Source organism: Empidonax traillii, unplaced genomic scaffold (genome assembly GCF_003031625.1).
Source record: "Empidonax traillii isolate 1590-97213 ecotype Southwest subspecies unplaced genomic scaffold, ASM303162v1 scaffold63:size2014119, whole genome shotgun sequence".
Lineage (NCBI taxonomy): Eukaryota > Metazoa > Chordata > Aves > Passeriformes > Tyrannidae > Empidonax > Empidonax traillii.
In genome coordinates, this window is record NW_020955256.1 from 1,786,648 (window position 1) to 1,805,426 (window position 18,779).

The window sequence follows — 18,779 nt, forward strand, 5'->3', positions numbered from 1 at the left end:
TCAAAAAAATAATACTGATGCAAATGTCTTGATTCTGAAAGTACATGTTTTGATTTATAGTTGCTAAAATATTTTTTAAAAAATTAAGTAAGAAATAATTCCAAACTGAAGAACACAATGTTTCCTCTGGTGAAGTTGGGATGTGGGATTGGGTACATGGTGCTGCTTTCTGGGTTAGGTTTCTAGGTTAGGAGTTAGGGTTTCTGTTTGAAAGGGATATGAGAATGAGGATACCAGTTCTTCAGTTCTCCAGACTGGCCCCAGCCTGTCATGGTCAGTGATGACTTGATGAAAGTGCGCACACACTGTAAAGGACAGATGATGAAAACTCAAGCTGTCCCCATCTTAAAATGCCCTATCCATGCATTTTGCCCTCATGCCACTTATTCTTACTTATGCTGCAGTCCAGCCAAAGAACAAGGACTTAAGATACCACCTGGCCTACTGTGTAAGATCTGCTCCCACCGCATGGGTCTGAACCTCTCTTAAGTTCTTCTCAAGGGAGAAATACAGGTCCTTGTCTTTCTCTGGACATACTCCAGCACTGGATTCCACTTCTGGTGCAGTGGAAAGAACACTAATTACCTCAAACCTTGCAGAACTGTGCCTCTGACAGAGAGGTTCCTCCGCTGCCTCAATCTGGGCTGTAACAAAGAGAAGAAACAACCCCCCAGAAAGGGCACCTCAGAGCATGTGAAGCAAGTTAGGTAGACCAGGAACTTTCAGCCTAACTTACATCTAATGGTCACATGTGTCCACAGTGTAAAAAAGTCCTAGAAGCCTGTAAGACTGCATTACTGTTTGGGGCCTTGGAGACTTTAGGCACTGCTGTCCACAGTAGATAGGAGTTAGACAGGCTGAAGCCCTTCACTCATCTCAAAATTAATTCAGCTGGTTAATTCACGAACACTGGCAAGTCGTTGAAAAAACTACTGAGATACCCAGACAAGAGTAAGCAGTATTATCTGGAAGGGTCGCCTTGAAGGAAGATCACTAAAATGCGAGCGATGTTTTAGGGACAATCTTAACACTCTAATCCTTTGGGGAGTTGGCTTTTAATTTATTACCCTCTTTTATGTGACAATAGCAAAGAGATAGTGGAAAGCTTTTCATAGGCCTTCCTTGTCTCTTCCTAAATAATCTTGTTGAATCTTAAAGGTTGAGATTTTTTTTTGTTTTCCTAGGGGTTCTTGTCAAACAATGACCATACCACCAGAACCAGTCCTGGCTGGCCTACTCACTGCTGCTGCTAGAATAAGCATATGTTCCAGCAACCATTTCCCATGCAATTTGATGTGTTTCAAAGTATGTGCCAGCCATGCTAGATGAGCATGTATTAGTGAGATTAGTATGTCACTGAGTAGTGTTCTGCAGTGCAGGGCATGCTTTCCTTTTGTTGGAAGGTCAAACGTGTGGTCTATTACATAAAGCAGGACACAGACCCCTTCTCTCCTCTTCTAGAGGGAGTTACTTGTAGTGTATGGCACTTTCTTATTTTCTTGGAAGTCCTGGCTATATATGAAATCAAACTCCAGATCATGTCTTTAGTGTATGAGTAATGAGACTATACTAAATCCAGAGGCACAGTGGAAGGTCTTGATTTCATATGAAGGAGGATCAAGCTGAAGTGATCCCATGCTAATTGCTGTGATAATGTTCAAGACACCTTGAAATTTCTCTTAATGCCATTTTGTTCCGTCAACCAAAATAAAGTTATCATGAACTCTCACTGCCATCTGTAGCATATTTTGTGATGACTGTGCATCACTGGTATGTATCCCCAGAAAGTGTGAAGTATAATAATTAATAGGCCTGATTCCACACTACTGAAGTACCTAGGAGATTTTCCATCAGCTTTAATGAGGGTTGAAACATGACTTAGCTGAGCTGTATGGGGAAGGAGAAGCTCTTTAAATTATGTATTTCTTCAGCTCTGTGAAAGGTTCTTTGGGGGTTACTGTCTGCTCTGGGCGGAATGCACATTGCCAGCTACAAAAAAAAAAGGACTGCTCATCCCACCTGACAAAGCTCGTTGGCAAGATAAGGAGACAATAAAATAAACTACATCCTCTCCAGTTCTCAGACTATTTGTTCTGCAAAAGCCAGGAAAAAAAAGTACGTGTTTTGTGATATGGCCAAAGGCTTAATAACTTAAAACTCCTGCAGTCCCAAAGGCCTTGAAGAAGAATAAATGCCAAACTCAGAGATGCCTACTTCTTTAGCAGTTCGCTGCTTCTGTAGCAAAGGAGCTCCAGCACAAAGGGATCATTTAATAGTACCTGGGGCCACAAGATCCCTATAGCTGTTGAAACCAGGGATAAAAGCAATAGTAGAGCCTACAGTGGGTTATCAGGAAAAATTATGGCAGCCATATCTCCAGGCAACAGAGATGCAGATAGTAATAGGAAAGTCTAACAGAAAAGAGAAGAGCTGTGTCTCCTTCTCTCACAGAAACTAAGTAGATTTTTTTGACCACGCCAGGAAGAGGAGCTCAGACTCTCAACACATACCTAAATTCTCCATCTGCCTCATCAACAGCTGTTGCAGTCCCTCAGTGAGCAGCGGGGATGGAAAATCTGGCATCAGGGATGGATTTCTCCCTGCCTCTGTTCATCCCACTGAGGTTGCCTCAGTCTCTTCCAAACTCATTTGCAAATAGCCAGCTCCCCTGAGAGCCTCAAGTGTGTCTAGACATTGGCTAATCCCTTGCCTTGTGCCAGGTGGGTGACATCAGCCTACTGAATATTGCTACAAATCTCTGCACAGTCCAGGTCTCCCAGCACACTTATCATGCACCTTTTCCAAACTACTTCGCTGGAATCACAGCAGCCAGAAGAACGCTGCCAACAGCTACCTGTTAGGGTCTCTCTGGAGCATGAAGATGGCAAGTCTGTGCAGTGATGGTGGACTCTCCGAATAAGTAATCAAATCTCATGGTCATGGCTATCCTCCTCAAGGAACCACTGTGGATTTCGTTTCTTTGTCTGCACTTAGCAGGAGTTAATCCAGCTGTTCCAAATTTTTCATATCACTGTATTAATTTGCTTTTGAGGTCTATAAGCTTTGATCGTATCCAGGTAAACCTGAGGATTCAGGAAGATGCTACTTGCTAAAGTGGTAAATTCAGGGATCTCCTGCCACCTGGCTGATTGCTTACCACTGTACAAGGTTGTCAGCATCAGTCAGGTTGCTGACACTTCCTAAAAGATATTCTAGGTTCTCATTCTCTATTACGTATAAAGGAAACAAGAGAGCTTGTCAGAATAAAGACATTTAGTGCATACTCAGAAATACCTTTAATTGTTGCATGGCACTTAAATACTTAGAAAATCTTGAGATCAATAGATTGATCTCACTGAGTCATCTGTCTCCCACCTATTCAAATGTTCATGCTCAACATTGTAATTATCTCAGCACTTTTAAATTGGCTGTTAAGAGTATCAAAGAATCAAAAAGTCACAGAATTATTAAGGTTGGAAGGGAGAAGGGACCACTGGAGGCCATCTAGTCCAACCTCCCTGCTCAATCAGGGTCCTCTAGAACATGTAACTCAGGGTTGTGTCCAAACATCTCCAAAGAAGGAGACTCCACGAACATTCTGGGCAAGATGTTCCAGTGCTCAGTCACTGTCACAGTAAAGAAACTCTTCCTCATATTCAGAATACCAAAATGATGGCTGTATCTCTTTTTATAAATAAGGTTGTTTTAGGCCTCTTTTGCTGTGGCAGAGTGCAGGGAGAATGCTGAAGAGGGGCGATGTTTGGGAACAAGGCCATCAACTTTCACAGGAATAGAGTGGATCTCTGCCCTGCTGCTGAACCAATAAAGATTTCCCTAATCTCAGGAAATGGTTTTCCTGCACTACATACAACACTTGTATGTTACACAAGAAAAAGGAACTTGTCACTGTCTGCTCAGCACATTGATCCGTCTCTCAGTGTCATATCCCGTCTGCAAACACTACCCATATTCAAGCCTTCAGAAGATGAGAGATCCCCACATTCACCTCACCAATTATGTATCAGTGCATAAGGAGTTAAAATCTTTTTGTTGGTCACCTACCTGGTCAATTTAATTGCCTTTAACGTTGCCTTTAGTTTAAAAGAGTATCATTTGTAAAAATGATCTCTTAGCTTTGGTTTTACTCCACACTGACAGGCAGTGGACACTGAAACAAGAAACCATATTGAAGCACGAACATCTGAGGTGAGTTAAATAATTTTTAAATGTATACCATTTTAGTCAAATAAATAATAGATGAATTTTACATCCCTGTAACAATAAAATTAGATTTTATATTTTTATTATATTATTATACCAATCAAAAGCCACCCATGCAGATGACTGAACACTGCAGTTTACAGCATTAACAAATCTTTCCCCTCCTTTCTTTTTCATAGCAGGTTCTCAAGCCTAGTTATCTGAAACCTCCAAAGTAATGTATTTTAACAAACAAAATTAGGCAGACGTATCACCCACTGTGGGATTTGAACCCATTGTCACTATGGAGAAAGCTGCAATTTAATAGATGAAGATGTCAAACCATGTTATAGAAGCTCTTGTGACTGCATATTTATCACAGTGTCATAGGGGTCCCCAGCAAACTGTAAGATTTCACTGTTTATTCACAGTGAAGACACTTAATTAATGACTAGGCCTAATCAACCAGCTTTATTATTTACAGGGATTCCAACATGGCTTAGCTCAACTGATATGCAAACAAACCACCCTCAGCCTGCTCTAATTAATAATTCTGAACCAGACTCACAGAGTGGCACTGTCAAGTAGCTCTTTGGTGATTTACAACACCTCCTCTGCTAGATTCACACTGCTTGCATGCAAATGAGCTGCCACCCCTGTGAATCCTTCATTTTAAAATACAGTGTGCCGTCTTCTTGACTACAGGAATGCCCTTATCTTCACACATGACTTAATGGAGACAAATGTTTGACTTGGGCAGGTTTGTGGAGACCTTCATGGACACACACCAACACAGTATGTCATTTCAGAAATGTTTAGGAGGTGAGGAAGGAAAACCCTGTTCAATTGCCTCTGGCACAGTTGCTGCAGCTGAATTCTTCCACCAAGTTGTCAGACTCAACCTCCCCAAAAAGGGAGGGACTACACATTGTCTTGCACTTGCTAAATTATTTTCCATTGCTGCTAAGGAAATGAAAGGCAAGGAAAGTGTGTTAGAGTGTTGGAAAGTTGTTATGAAGTAAGTTGACTCCAGTGTCACACATAGGTACTCAGTGATCTCACTCGGTGATTAGATACCATAGTGGTCTGAAAGAAAGAGATTTTCTTCTCTGGGAGGTTAGGGAGAAAATCACCATAAAAATACAAATAGAAATGAATGGGAATCACTTGCATCTACAAATGATTGAAGAATGTTTCACAATTTCATATTCACAGGGAAAAAACTGAGGAAAAGAGAAGGTCAGAGAAGGTCAGGAAGATATGCTACCAGCTGAGGATGGCAGCAATGGATTCACACCAGAAGACCTCATTTTCTCAGAAAAAGACTTCTAAATACAGACGGAAAACATTATGAGTGGAGCAATGTAAGTCAGATGAAAATAGCTCATGAGTGTGAGTCATCCCGCTTGTGACTGCTGTCCTATTCCATTGTGAGCAGTGCTTGAGAAACACTGTAAAGCAGCACATCAGGAAGAGAAAAGATCTCCCTCAGACCTATTAGCTTAAATGCAAAGCCAGTGCTACTTAGCACCAGCCATGTTTGTTCATCTTAGGGAATAAGTGTGGGCTTGGGTCTGAAAGGTGGAAGTTCTGTACCAGAGAGCACGTATGCACATACTCGTGCTTAGCCAAGTCTGCACATGTTCCCAAGCAAAGCTGGCCTTAGTATAGGGTCTGGTGCATTAAATTGCTAACACAAAATAAACTACCTATTATACAGTACAAAACTTCCCAGCCCTGGAAGGCAGAAAGCTCTGCAGCTCGTGGAGGGGAGAGGTTTCTTCAGGCTCCACATTGCACCAGGCACCTCATCCTTCACAAAGATCGTGATGTAAGGAAGGAAGTAATTACTGGAAGGAAGTAATTATTAAAGGCTCACTGTCAATTTGAACCAAAGCTCCCTGTGCTGGTGCACCAAGGTGTTTCGTATTCAGTAATCTCATTAATGAGATGGATAATAGAATGGATTAAATTTATTAAACATGGAGGTGATACAAGCCTGGGAGAAGCTGCAACACATTGGAGTACAGGATGAAAGCTCAAGATTATCATGACAAATTGAAGAAATGGTCAGAGGAAGAAAAAAAAATCAATTAATTCACTAAAAGTGTGGAGTGCTACATTTAAAGTATTGTACAGAAATGATGAACCACACCAATACAAGGTAGGAAATTAATTTCCCTGCAGTCATTACACAGAAGAGAATCTGGGCCTTATAGTAGACTGAATTTGAGATAATATTAACTGTAGGAAAAAAAAAAAAAAAAAAGAAAGCATCATGCCTTTCTAACCTGAAACTACTAATGATTCCAGACCTTTTGACCAGAAGATAGAAGTTTATTTGGGAAAGACTGTTATGTGTCACTGTAAACCTCGTTTGTTCATGTTATTGATGGCACAGTAAGGGCGGTGTTCTAGGACATCTGAGATGGACTAAAATATCCCAAAGAGCCAAGGTATGAGTGTGAAAACTACTTCTAGGTCAAAGGTATTGAACTATATACAAAAATTACAAATCTGAAATGACATAAGAAAAAGGAGCAAAGAAAAAAAGACAAAAACAAAGAATGAGGAAACTATTTATACATACAATGTTATTTTTATTCAGTGGCTTAGCAATACTTATTATAATAGAATATGTGAAAAGCATGGGGGTTTCTGGGATTTTTAAATAGCTTTTTACATTACAGTCATCTTATGGACAGAGTTTCTGTAGATTTAGAAAGGAAACAGAGCGTAACTGGATAAAGTAGACAGGCAAATGGACAATTTATCAAAATGCTATGCACTCTACCAGATAAAAATTATTAATTTGTAACCTGGCTATTAAGAACTGTCAAGCCTCTAGTCAGGTTGGCAGTTCTCGAGTTTGAGAATTCAATTTGTAGTCTGCAACATTAAATTAAAAAGTCCCCCTTTGTGTCAGTCTTCACTAATGTTTGTAGATATAACAGGAACTTCTGGCATCAGTGAACTGCTTCCCAGTTATTGTTCTTGGCTTACAGCAAGGTTGAGAAAGAAGCAGAAATTCAAAGACGTCTCTTCTGCTTGAGGTTTTTGATTCTAATGCCCTGCAGAGGGCTCTCTAAACCCCCTCTCAAACTCAAAATCTGCCCCACTCACAGTATCGTGTGATTTTATGATGGGTTTGCCCACAAACTGGTGAGTTGTCTTTAGTAAAGGTTTGGGTTGTCGATGAACTCACCAATTCCCCTTGCATGGTTGGCAAATGATTTACCCGTGGGTATACGGAGCAGGTAGAGAGTTGCAGTATTAACATCACTTGGGTTGTAAACAGGTTTAGGGTCCTTACTGGCTGTTAATGTCAATATTTACATGCATAATTTGAAAAACCCCCACAAATTATTTATTTTTGTACACAAAAGCCAACCAAAAAGGTGATAACAAGCTATGTGCAAAATCTGGCATGACAGCTCTATTGTGATAGTTTTTCCAGGGACTCTGGGAGTTAATACTTCATAGAAAGGGGAAAGTCTCTGGTGTGTGCAGGAATGACTCCTACCTTTGGAATAACGAGTATATATTCACCAAATACTTTATGAAATTCTCTAAAATCTTGTTTAACTATTTTTTCCTGGCAGTGCTGTGTAGTAGCAGCATAACAAGTTATTAACTGTGATTATTATATACTGTAAGAAGTTTCCATAGAGATTTGTTTAAATTGCTACAGCTCATTAGCGTTGTCACATGTTTGTCCATGCTTTTGGTAGAAAAAGTTGTAACATTTGAACTAGTTTTTTTTTGTTTGTTTTTCAATGTATAACAATTGAGTATTTGTCTAATATAATCTAAGTATTGAATACCTTACATTGTTCTAGTTTTCTATGATAGTATTCACTTAAACTTTTATTGTGTTATAGGCACAAGCATGTGCACATACATGGAAACACCTATTAAAAAAATTTTATGCTGAGATCTCCACCAGATAAAAAGCATTTGAGCTGACACTGTGTGTGTGTGTTAAAATGTTACATTCTCATCATAGCTGCAAGACTATTGTCTTGGAGACTGCCATCTTCTCTTACTTACCTAAGGGATAGTAAAAGCAGTGGAGAACAACAAATCCATCCATAGGCTTCTCTGCAGCCCTGAAAGATTAGTACTGTGTCAGATAGGGCAGGCTTATTTCCATGCTTCTTTTAATCTCTAATGTCTCAGCTGAATTCACCCAGATGATAGCACCTGCCACAGTGGTTATCCACTGCACTAGCAAATTTTCCCCAAAACAACTATATGAACACTCTTGTAAAACACAGAAGTGTTTTTCATGGAATACAGAATCCAAGAATGAAAGCAAGAGGCCACAAGGAGTCACTGCCATCATTTGGCAGTCTTCAAGGATGAGCACAGCATGAGTCCTTGGATGCACAGCATTCAGGTGTGGCTCTGAGATCAGCCATAGTCACACCATTGCAGCTGATGCGACTCTGCACGTTGCAGACTCTTAGCTGATGTGTAGTCACCTACATTTCCTGGTATCTCTAGGGCAATGATGCTCCTTGGGCTATGGAATGAAAAGTATGCTTCTCCTACAGAGAGCTTTGCAGAGAATTTTATAATAACACTTTATCTGCAACACATTGATTTAATACATACCATATAATTTTACCTTGCAGATACAGCATCTGATTCCTTAACTGTTTTTCAGGTAAACCTTCCAGTAATTTTTGCTGGACTTCATTCTGAGTGATGATGATAGGACACTTCATCTTTTCTGGAAACATCATATCTGTTATATTTGGTTCCAAGAGTCTTCTAGAGAAAGAAACTTTCAGAGCAAGATTCCCTGCTAAAAGACACTGGTGCAATTCCATTGGTTTGAATAAAGCTCTTCCAGTTAGAATCAGCAAACTTGATGCATGTTGGAGGAAGTGATGAGGAAGAGAACAATTGTTATTCTTAGTTCTTATGCAATTTCCTATGTTAATATCCAGTTTGTAGGTCCTCACACAGACAAGACAGCTGTATGTGAAAATACCCTTCTATAAACTTTTAATTTAATATAGAAAATATCACAATCACTTTTTTTCTACCAGGCTGTTACTTATTTGATATAATATACAGATATATAAATGTATATAATAAATTAAATAGGACAGTTGTCATTAAAAATGTATTATCTGATTAGAGTAAAAGTTAACTTTCAGGACAAAATAATGTTTAATAACATACTAGTTATTAATGTATGCATATGTATAATGTGTAGTGCAGTTTCCAAAAAAAACCCAGAACCTGCATCTAAAGGAAATTTAAATTAAAACTTCCTCTCAATCTTTAGAAATCAGTTTTTCTTTTTTACATAAAATTCAATAGTAGTATGAAAAGGAAAATTACATAGCAATCACAACTGAGACTGTATCAATTCTTTATTCTACTTTTCTTTGCAATGCATGATTATAGTTACATGATTATTCTTAATCATTCCTGAAGAAGTGCTGTCCTAACGGTTATATTCTTATTGAGCCTTTAAAAATTGCGTATTAAAAAATACTAAAAATAATCACTCAAAGAAATGGCTATATCCAAATAATCCCAGAAATGATAATAAGGCATAAAATGGCTGATGAAATCACAAGACTAATTTCAAAATTCCTCTCATAAAGACTAAAAAAGACAATGATAACTTACATTTGCTCTTTCAAATGTAGCAAAACCTTTTTTTTTTTTAACATGATTGAGGACATTTCAAACATAATTTCTCATCTATCCATAATGAATTCTCTACCTCCGAGACTCAGGATTAATTTTAAACAGGATCTAAATTGTGGCAATAATTTGTGCTTTTGGGAATCCTATCCCCAAATAATCTTCTTTCTTCTTTAAAGGATGGGAAGGACCAAGCAGTAAAGCTTGAGCAGGAGGCAGAAACTCTGAGGAGACCTTGCAGGGGACAGTTCCTGGTGACCTACTGAAGAGAAAACACTCAAAGAGATGTTCGCAACGTATAAGGAGCTGCCAGACAGAGGTGGCAGAGGCATCACTGAGTAAGGTCAAAAAGGTTTGAAACTGGGGTGTCAAAAGAGGAGTGCAAGCAGGAGAAAAGAACAGGCTCTAACAGCTCACAAGACTATTAGAGCCACACTCAGCTGTAGGGCAGCCTCTGCACAAATTAGTCCATCAGTAATGGGCCAGTAGCCCAATAAGTCCTTGTCTCCTCCCTACAGTGGGAAATGATTATCAAACCTAAGTAACTATGACAGATGACTTGGAAAGTACTTAGGAAGATGCACTTTTCAGCAGAAAACGCACTGTACAGGACTACTGTACCAAGATATATGGGCAACTACTATGTGCCAACAGGGAACTGTTTGAAGAACTGGGAGAACGCCCAAGTGTGATATGGAGGGTGACCTATCACATCAGAATGTAGCAGTAAAACAATTTTGAAGAATACATGCTCTTAAGCTAAGGGTCAAATGGAAGCCTGTGTAAGGAAAAGACATACAAGAAAAAGACCTATAGTCCTGGTTTTGAGTCCATGTGAGAGAATCTATTCACTCATTTGCCCATATTGAATTGGATCATCACTAGTGGGTGGTAGGAAATGCAGAAAATTTTATTATAAGCTCTGTGTATAAACCTCTGATTTCAAGAACATTTTCTCCCATGCAGGCTCAGGAGTTATGACTGCTTCAGAAATTAAGGTTTACAGAATGATGGAACATTTGAATGTGTGTATAGTCTATTGACAAAGGCAAAAAGGAGCCTATTTTAAGAATTTTCCCTGAAGGCCAAAAATTGAAAATAATGTTTTAAAGGAAAGATTAAATTAAATTAAAATAAAATAACACACAGTTGTACAGAACTCCAGGCTTTAACCCTACCCCTTATGGCTCATTTCCTCCATAGCAGGATAAGTGAATTATTCCACAGAAATTCAGTATGTTTTCTATCTCCCTCTGTTTTTCTGGATTGTTAGTGTCATTAGTTATATTCTCCTAAACTGTTAGACACTGAAATACAGTGGGGGTGGGGATGCAGGCAGAAGGTTTTTAATTGCCCACGTGATATTCTGACAGCCCTGTGAGGAACTTGAAAGTAAATTGCTAGAAGGAAGCTGATCATGGAAATATAAAGACAGGCTGCAGGTTAAGTTTCACCTGTGATGAGAACCTGTCAGAGGAGAGAGGGTGGGAGAGATCCTCCTCCATGGAACAAGTGTCTTTTGGTAGTTGCTAAGGAATCGAGAGACTCGTGATCTTCTCCCCTTAAAATGCTGCTAATGGGCATGGGATGTGCTTGTAGCACTCTGAAGCTGTTGCTTGCAGATTAGACTTAAACTATTAGTCCCAGGGCAAAGTGCAGACAAAATATTTTCTCTGGATGGTCCTGTATATTTGGACCTTTTTCTCTTTTTGGTTGTGAGAAAGGCAATATTTCATATGATCTTAATGAGATCTTGAAGTGTCAGAAGCATCTGAGTCCCAGATGGGAAAACACCTAAATGTGAAGACATATGGGCACCAGTTTAGTTTGTGATTCTAAAAGATTTTTCTCTGAATAGCCAAGAGAGAACTGTGATTTTGAGTCTACTTTAATGAAGACAAGGGAACAGGGTGCATGGTCATTTTTTCAGTAGTAAAGGAAGAACATAGAAAATGTGAGAATCTGAAAAATCACATGGCTGACAGTGACATTGCTATTGTGCTGGCTCCATGTCCAAGTAAGGTTCAATGTTACCTTTATCAAGATAAGCATGATTAGTTCCCTGGAGAGTGGAAGAGAAATAATAGGCCAGGTCACCTGTATATCTAGCTTTGGACATTACTAAAGAGCATCAACAAATTTTGCTTATACAGATCTAACTGGAGTGCTTTAAGTTTAGGAATATATCTTTTGGGACATGTCTTTAGTAGATGACAGTTATATGCCTTTGTCTGATGGATAAAATAGGCAAACTCTATTGGGAGCACTTGGTTGTGCATGTTGCTGATGTTGGCATTTTGAATACCTTCTGAAGCATACAGGGTGCACTGAAATGCACAGCACTCTCAGACACATCCTAGTCCCTTGAAAAGACTGGGTCAGCCACAAGCTTTACATGGGGAAGAAAGATGTATATCTGGGATAGGACCTGGGGAACACCTCAGTGGAAATTTTGACTGATGGAAGAGTTGTCCCTACTACCAGAAGCTATGCCTAGTCCATGGGTAGCCCAAAGAGGACTAAAGATTGAGCAAGGCTGGGACATACCATGGGACATGGCTACGATTCCTGAAAACTGCTCTGAAAAGGTGAGAACTAAGCTGGGGTACCAAAGGTATTTTTGGATGTGATTCATTATCTGCACCAACATCAAAACAACGTAGAACTAAATTTGAGGGTCCTGGAGAAAACATGATGAAGCTAGTAAATTGATAAAGGTGGAGGAAGAAAATACTGTGAAAGGAAAGATCTTATCTCCCTATATAGAGCATAACTAGTTTTAATAAGACTATGAATGTCAGTCATCATTTATTTATGCCTATAATTTACTAAAGGGTAAATCTAGACAAGATCTTCATGTTACCGTTAGTGGTACATTAATTGAAATATTTTGTTTTGCTTCAATTTGCTGCCTGGATTATGTGTCAGAGAGCTGTATGTTTGTGCCAGGATGTTTGATGGGCCATTGAATTAGCTCAGCTTTACAAGACAGCAGCTTCTCACTGTTCTTAAATCCTTCTCATTCCTTCAGTACTTCCTGCTACATTTGTCTGAATCTGCCCTTGCTGAAGGTATTGACACAGAAAAGCAAGTTTTGCCAAGATTATTTCCTTTCACCTAATAAATTCTAAAATGTCTAAATGCCTTGTTCTTTAGGTGAGTTTTCTTCTGGTTTAAAGAGAATAATAGCATTTTGAGGACAAAATCCTTTCTTTTTGGTTTGTGTGGTATTAATTTCCTTCCCAGAGTAAATCTTTTCCTAAAAGCTCTGTGCCACGTAGGCACCATCAAAACTGTTGAAGGCAGTGTATCTTAAATGACTTAGTACCTCCTGCTGTGTTTGGCATCTACAGGTCTAAGTAGAGAGGTCTGGGAATTTCTCAAGGAAGGAGTTTTATTTGAAAGTGCCCATTCATAGGGAAAGTATAACCAAGTATCAGCAAGCCAGCTCTGCCTGCCCCAGAACGATTACTGCCATAGCCGACCTCTATGGGAAGGAGTTAGTTCCCATTTCAAGGCTCACCTTGAACAATTCAATTGTAGCTCAGTTGATGGTAAGAGGAACTCAAAAGATATGACGTCTCCAGTTTTGAGATGAAAAAAGAGTTTTCATCCAGGTTTAAATTACTGTCCAAAAGAATGGACCTTGAAACCTACCACTGCTCTCTCTGGGTGCTCAGCAAAGGTTGTTACAAGTTCTGCAACTCTCGTCCACAGTCAGCATCACACACCGGCATCCATAGTCCATTTAGTATCAATTTTTTCTCAGCTTTCTTAAGGGAGCACTGGAAAATGCTTTTCTTCCTTTCACTCTCACTTTTGCAATCTATAATGAGCCTACTGGGGACCCGACTTCCAATTGCATGGACATACTAGAGTTTTCTGCTGGAAATAGTGACTTTTGGCAGCACAGCACTAACAGTTGTCAGACTGTCCTTGACCTGGAGCTTGCTTTTTGGAACCGATGGACTCTCAGATTTCTCACATAATCCAAATGTTGGATTTTGGTGGTGAGAAAACCATAACAGGAAACCTAAATAGGTGTAGGGTGGAGGCGGTGCACACATAAAGATGTGTTTCTGTGAGCAAGGCCTGAGACATGTACATACCTTGACTGACTTCCTACCTAAAATTAAATAAATTATACAGTTGACTATGTTTTCTGCAGGTTATTTCTGCTTGCTATATATCATCCATTTCAGTCTTCACTACACATTTTGTTGCTGGTTTCATGTTGAGACAATATGTGGCCAAGCTATATATCCATGTTTTTCAGTCTAGCCACATTTTTATAGAAAAAATATATCTGTAAAAATATGAAAGAACACGAGGAGTCAACATATCTCATGAAAGAGATGTTAAGATTGCATATTTAACATTACTGTTTAGTTAGCCAATCAGATTAACATTTCTACCCTGTTTTTACCTCTAAAGAAACCCACACAGCTCAGTTTAATACTAATCAAAAGATTGTATTCTGCAACAAATATCAATGTGTGAACTGGAATCAATGAATAGGATTAAGGGAGGATTGTGATTCTCAAAATCCTGTGCATAACAGCAAGATTGTTCTCTCAGCAATGAACATGGCCAGCTGGAGCATGAGGAGACTCAGAACTTAGTTCACTAAAAGCAAAGGTTTCCAGAGAGCCATGACAATTCCGAAGATTAGAGCAAGTTTGGGGTCTTGGTTCCATACAATTTAGTAAATTTTTGAGAGATACTGTTAACTCTGAACTCTGAGACATTTCTTATGACATTTTTATTGAAATCAGTGAAGTATTATGTAGGATAACAACATGCCCAGATCTAGTGTTGCAGAAGAAAGAACTGGGCCAAAGAAACTTGGGAAGGACCCTTTTATGGAAGTTCCTTTCTTTAGGGGGGTCTTCATGAGCTGTCTGGTTTTTTGCATTCCTAGTAAGAAATAGAAACCACAGCAGAGCAGGCTATCAGGAGAGGAATTGGCTCTTCCACAGCCTGTTGGGATTTTTCTGAAAAGGTCTAAATTTGGACAATTTGGTGTCTCCGCAGGTCCGTAAGTGATGGGTTTGGTTGTGGAAATGCAATAAGCAACATCATGCTAAATGAAGGACAATTTGAATTATTTTTCACCATTTTTGAGTAGAATGGGGCCAAGCAGAGAGCAAAGGGACCTATCGTAGATTGTTTCTCTATGATGTTTCTCTTCTCTCTGTTTATTCTTTCCCAACTAATGTGCTGTTTGAATAAGCCTGTTTGATTCACTGCTTGTGAGCAGGGAATATATTGCTCACTAACTATTCTGGCAGTTTAATTTGATTTCTCTCTGGCTTTGGATGGTGCCTCAATATGATGTTAAAAGTGGTCATCCAGATGCATAACCTGATGCTTGTTGCTGCCAGTTGTGGCTTGGCAAATAGTTTGCCCAATTAAGTTGTATACATTAAATAAAGCTGTCACCAATGTGCCAACAAGCTATACTAAATGTTCAATTAGAAATCCATCCAGTTTCTTTAATTCCAAGGAATAGTTTACAAACACATCCTAATACACAGGAAAGCATTCATCTACTGTAATGAAGTCACCTCTGGGGTGCAACACAGGAGCTGTAACCACTTGAAGCTTTGGGAAGAGAAAATATATCAGCAGCCCCCAGCTGATTCTTCTTATTTTCTACACAATTCCATGCCAAAATTTCTACAGCTAAGCAAATAATATCAGATAACATTGTATGGCATCTCCTTATATGGGTGGCAAGAAGAAGCATAGCATAAGGGCTATTATAAATATTGTGAATCTGTTTGATAAAGAAGTCTTCTAAGTTAATGTTCTGAAGGATATCAAATTAATATGACTATTAAATTTTTTCAAATACCTTTACAGCATTCTGCGAAGGAGCCAAGAAATTAATTTTTCTAATTTTGTAGCATTTGCCGTACACTGAGGTCTGCAAGCAGTTCAATAGAAATATCCTTGTAAATACTGTCTGAGTGAAGACTTTGTGGAAGCAGAGTTTACAAGTATAGCCTTGTGAAATCCTGTGTTAGTTTCACAGACACTTTCTAGAGTGGTCCCACTGGGCTCAGTTCACAGGATTCTTCATCTTTATCTGCAGGCTTCAAGTAGCCTCAGTAAAAATGAATTTAAACTGGGGCATTTTTTTCTTAACTTGCTGTGGTTAACACATACCCCAGAAATCCCAGTTCTACATTTTACTTACAGGGACCTCTTAGGTTTTATCCCAGAGGCCTTTTAATACCCTCTCTTCAGCTTTTGTCACGCCTGAGATTTTCCAACAAATGACTGTCAGTCCCATCCTCATACCATGATGTAGACTGAGTAGGACTGCTAGGCTTCACCCACAGCTAAGCTTCACCCTTTATCCACTACCTCACTTGCTTCCTATTTCTCTGTAGGAAAAGCAGGGGTGGATCCTGCTGCAGAACTACCCGTGTTACCACTCTTTAAGATCTCCCACTGAGGTGAACATATTACTTTGGATTCTCCACTATCCTTGAGTCAGGTAAAGTCAGAAAACTCCCCATTTTGTCTTAAAAATCTATAACTTAATGTGTCCCAATCACTGATAATATGTAAAGTTAAAGCTAATGGACAATCAGTGACAAAAACAGGTGATAATATAAACCAAATGACAGCTCTGCCTTTCATGCCCTTTCTATATATAAATGCTGGGTTGGGGAAAGGAAGGAAAAGATGGTATTGTGGTAGAATTTGTTTAGAACATCTTTCTTGATTGACACTCACATGGAAGGAGCATTTAGGTAAAATAGCCATTTGCCCTCTAAAAACAATGTACTCTCGTTTAATATATTTATCAGCAGTACTGAAGCACAGTGTGTTTGCTGGAAGCCATGAAAACAGCCCCAGCTCTGAAATGAATGGCTGCTTTTGTGTCCTTTAGGAGCAGAAGGATTTTCCTTATCGAGAGAAAGAAAGAAGTCTTTTCAGAGAACAAGACTTTGTGCCAGGTTCTCTGCCAGAAATCGTGGGGTCTTTTGAAGGATCTGGAGAGGCCACATCACACTGGTTAGCCTTAGCAGGCCATGAGGCCCAAGAAGATAGAGGATCTCTCTGCAGCTCCAGGCATTGGTATCCACACTGCCGTGCCAGACAAGCTCACCATGAACAACAGGTTGCCACCTCAGGGGACACAGCATCCTCTTTTTTTCCCTACTCACTTCTATTCCACCTGCTCTGAACATCTCTGACAGTCCCAGTTTAACACCTCTGCCCTAGTAAAGTCCTGTTCTGCAGGCAAGAGAAGCAAATCTGAACTCTCTCCTGAGCCAACAACACTGCTTATTAATCAGCCAGACAGTTTATGTTTGAGAGACAGAAGAGCATTTCTCTCAGGGGGAGAACATTCTGCTTCCAGAGAGCTCTCTTCCACCATTTGCCCATATCAAATCTGGGAAACAGGCTATTGGGAAGCAAATTCAGCACAGATGTATAACACTTGAAGGTCTGCTGACTTCAGGGTATACTTGTGTTGCATTTAGCCCCAGGAATCTAAACCAGAGACAACCTTTCCTCCCCTCCCCATTACTACTCTGATGCAGATGTCAGTAGACACATACCATGACACCTAATTCAGATTTCAGCATGATCATCAGTGGAGTTGCATTATGTTTTTCATTTACAATTTGGTTTTTTGCTTCTGCGAGGAAATAGTTCACATGGTAATCATGAGACAGGCAACCATTATAAAAACTGTATTGTTTTACCAAATTGAAACTCAACCTGTATGACTTGGGAGGGTCACAAAGCTCTTCCTGACCAGAAAATGTATATCCTTAATATATTACTTCTGTCAAATGTGTTTGGAAAAGTATTTCTGAATTACTTCTTACTCCATGCTGCTAAGGGCCATAAAACATCACCCATAGCAATGTCATGCTATTGTGGTTGGATTATATCTGGGTTGGATTTATAGATTGTAACACATCTTTGTTAACTAACACTAGTTTGGAAGAAGAAGTTCAAGGAATAAGAAGTATCTAGCAGACAATCCCTTCTTAGACAGTGTTTAAGGAAAGGCTCCAAAGCTGTGTTCATTTACTCCAGCGCATCTGAGTCTGCACACATTTACTTATTGCAAAATGTTCCTCTTTTATCTGCCTGTCTCTCAAACAGAGATATATTTTTAAAACAAATAAAGGAGAAAATAAGACATTCTCCCATATACACCTGTCCTGAATAAGGTAAAAATCCAAACAGCATGTGAAAATGTTAATTCTGTTGTTAAATACACTTCTGGAAGAAACTTAACATGGCAGTGCTGGCTATGACACAAGCACTGGAATAAAACATCCCATGAAGACTAAATTTAGGCAAATGTGAATGTAGGAGTTTTTTTTTTTCAAACATCCTAAACATGCTGAGTTTTCTTTGATTAGCACCCACTGAATTAAATTATGTGGAAACTAACTGGGAAATACTATCTATCTATTAGAGATTAGACCCCCTCATCCCTGTAATTAAAGGAAGTGTTTTTTTGCACTTCAGCAATCCTTCAGCAAAAACAAAGCTAGAACTCAATATTCTTGATAGATCTTGGATAAAATGAAGACAAGAAAGAAAACCTTTCAGGCTAGTTTTATGGTCTAGAAAGAAATAGGACTGCCTATCTTGTCTTATTTCAACTCTCAGTGGCACAGCACAACCTCTGGAGGAGCCTGCTGAAGTCAGTGGACTTGTGCCAGGGATTGGTTCTAGAGCTCGTGCTCTGAAACTGCCAATAAATAAAAGGCCAGATCCATATTTCTTCACTGTTTTATATTAAACAACTTCTTGTATATGGCAATAGAAGAGGGAGGGAATTTTCTTACTCATTTTCATGTAGCTTACTACGAGCACAGAAACACTGTGTTTTGGCAGATGCTCAGCCTGGTCTCTCAGAAGAGGAGTGG